Source organism: Saccostrea echinata, unplaced genomic scaffold (genome assembly GCF_033153115.1).
Source record: "Saccostrea echinata isolate AGI-Se365-2 ecotype Australia unplaced genomic scaffold, CSIRO_AGI_Sech_v1 ptg000054l, whole genome shotgun sequence".
Lineage (NCBI taxonomy): Eukaryota > Metazoa > Mollusca > Bivalvia > Ostreida > Ostreidae > Saccostrea > Saccostrea echinata.
Window position 1 is genome coordinate 42,616,840 of NW_026889803.1, and position 3,510 is coordinate 42,620,349.

The following is a 3,510-nucleotide window of genomic DNA, read 5'->3' on the forward strand; positions in this document are numbered from 1 at the left end:
CGTATGTACAATTTCTAAAACGAGGTAAATTATTGACAAACAAGTTGATGAAACAAGAATATCAGCAGTCTCGTTTAAAGTCATCATTTCGTAAGCTCTACAGTCGATACAATGAACTTGTCAGCAAATACAATTTATCATTGAGTCAAATGCTGACTGACGTTTTTCATACTAATTGTTAGGCCATTATTTACACACTGAATTGTCGACGGATTTTTCCGTTATTCCTGATCATGACAAGTAGCACACGGTGGGTGTGACCGGTCGGCAGGGGATGCTCACTCCTCCATGGCACCTGATCCCACCTCTGATGTTTTGGAGGTCCGTGTTTGCTCTGCACCAATTTTGTAACGTTTAATGGACTTTTGAGCTTGAATACTGTTCGTTATCTCCATATATTTCTTTGTAACGTGACATTTTTAGTTTTAGCATGAAACCATTTTCTGTATAAAATATTGTCTTGAATGGTAATTCTGTCCCACTGAGACCAGTAAGTCTTGATTTGTGTACTTTCTTGAGAAATATCCTCCCACCCTGGTCTTGGAATATTATTCTCCTTCCACGTATATATTTTTCCTATGACTGGGTCAGATTTCTGAGACTCAGTTATTTTTTCTCTTGGTGTACTTTCAAACCAAGTATTATAACAAAGAAAGTCTTGTTTATGTAGAGTAGAAATCTCAGATTCTTGAGAATTTATTTTGTCTACCAGTTGTGTAACTGTAGGTGTAGATCTGACCATCCTGACTGTGAGGCTTCGAAGTTTTTCTTCATGACCATAGTTTATTTCCGGATTGTCACAACGGGTGCACTCAGTGCACGGACGCCTTGAAAGCCCATCAGCATTTCCATGCTGGGAACTTGTTCTGTGTTGAATGTAAAAATCATAAGTTGACAGAATTTGTAGCCGTCTTGCCACTTGACCTGGATTTTTGAATTTAAGGACCCAATTTAGAACACCTGGTCAGTGCTGACGAGAAAATTTTTTACCATATAGATAATGGTGAAAATGTTTGACCGACTCGACAATTGCAAGTAATTTCCTTCTGGTAACACACTAGTTTCTTTCACCTTTACTAAGTGACTTGCTAAAGTATGCATTGACTCGCTCTGACTTGCCATCTGTTTGCGACAAAACTGCTCCAATGCCGTATTCACTGGCATCTATATCTAAAATGAAATTTCCATCCAAAGATGGGTACCCTAAAATAGGGGAGGTAATAAAGGGCAGTTTTTAATGTTTGAAAGGCATGCTCACAGTCAGGTGACCAAATAAATTTATTCTTTTTCTCGGCAAGTTTGTGAAGGGGTTTGGCAATGTGTGCAAAGCCTTTAATGAATCTCCTTTAATAAGAACAGGTGCCCAGAAAACTCCTTACATCATGTACATTTCTAAGTTGTGGCCAATTTTGTACAGCTTCTATTTTACTAGGGTCAGTAGAGACCCCGTCGCTTGAGACTCTGTATCCTAAATAATGAACTTTCTGTTGAAATAATTGACACTTTTTGGGGGATATTTTTAGACCTGCTTTTCCTATTCTTTCTAAAACTTCTGGCAATCTTTCTATGTGGGACTCAAAGGTCTCCGAAAATACAATTATGTCGTCAAGATAAACAAGACATGTTTGCCAATGTTTGTTTGTTTATTGTTTAACGTCCCTCTCGGGAATTTTTCATTCATATGGAGACGCCACCACTTGCCGGTGGAGAGCTACAAATTTTGACCTATACTCGGCACTTAGGGCCATTGAGCAGTGAGGGATTTTTTTCGTGCCAGCACCTACTGCGACACGGGACCTTGGTTTATACGGTCTCATCCGAAGGACCAGTCTCCACGTCCCACAGTGGGAGTCGAACCCGCAACGTAAGGATCAACTCCTAACTCGGCGACTCTAGAGCGAACGCTCTAACCCTGCGCCACGCGGGCGACTGTTTGCCAGTGCAAACCTGACAAAACGGACTCCATTAATCTTTCAAAAGTGGCAGGGGCGTTGCTCAACCCAAAGGGCATGACATTAAATTGAAACAAGCCCACATGTGTACTGAAAGCAGTTTTCTCTTTATCTTTTTGATTAACTTCCACTTGCCAATATCCACTGGCTACCGTAATTCCAAAGTTGAAAAACCATTTAGAACCTTTTAATGTGTCTATTGAATCATCTATTCTAGGAATTGGATAACAATCACGCTTAAGAACTTTTTCATTAAGACGACGATAATCGACACATAGTCTCGGAGTACCATCTTTCTTCTCAACTACAACTAACCCTGAAGCCCATGGACTGCTGGAAGGTTCAATTATGCCATTTTGAAGTATGTTCTTATTTTCATTTTCAACCATTTCCTTCCAAGCAAGAGGTAAACGTCTGGAGGGTTGTCTGACTGGTATTGCATCACCAGTATCAATATGGTGTTGTACAGCATTTGTACGTCCAAAATCACTTTTGGATTTAGCAAACACATGAGAGTATTTAATAAGTAAGTCTTTGACAGATGCATCTTGAGGTTTGGGTACACTTTTGGGAATACTATTCCACAATATTTGTAAGTGTTCAGGGAGCTCCCTATTTTTTTGACAAGTTTGGTGCATTTGACCAATTCTCTTGGTTTCTCCTTCTCTTAAGCTCTCGCTTAAGGGATAGACTTTAGTAATGCGTTCAAGAATTGCTGCACAAATATGTTTGTACAGTGTTTTGGGGTCATTAATTAAGTTGGCTATTCTCACAGGTATTTGTCCTGTGCCAAGATTAACTACTGACTTAGCAACCAGGACACCATTTTCTGAAAGTTTTGACTGAAAAGGTTCAACAATTCCCTCTGCAGTATTGGCTCTTTTGTAATCAACCACAGAGGCATTAACAATCATCTCACAGCGTGGAGGCATCACAATATTTTCATTTAACACAATTCGAAACGAGGAAGGCAATTCATTTTCTAGGAAGCCTTGAACTTTCTGGCCTTGAATGACAAGAGATGACCCTGAAATATCTATTTGACAATTGTAAGCTGATAAAAAGTCGTAACCAAGTACTATGGGTGCTAAAACAGCAGCAATTTCTTCCCATTTATCTCAAATGCTAAATAAACATAACCATAACCAAGTGATTGAATAACGCCTTCATCAGCCATTTTTAGCTGTAAGGTATCTTGAATTACAGTTGGTTTTTCTGACAGCAGGTTAAACTTTTCAGGATGTATAATAGTGCTGGTAGATCCTGTATCTCTGAGACAACTAATTTTTGTTCCATAAACATTTGGTTTGACAATTCATCCATTTTGTTTTGGTTCTTGACAATCTTCTATACAAGTAGACATATTATTGTAGGGCCTGTCAGGCTGTGTAACAAATTCTCTGCTGAAGCTTGGCCCTTGGCTCCAGCTAACACCCGTTTCCCTGATTTTTGTTAAAACCAGATGACCTGTTATCTTTTCGACAGGTCTTCATATCGTATAGTCGCTTTCTAGTCTTTGATGAAATGACCTTTTATGCCACAATATTGAGAATCACCA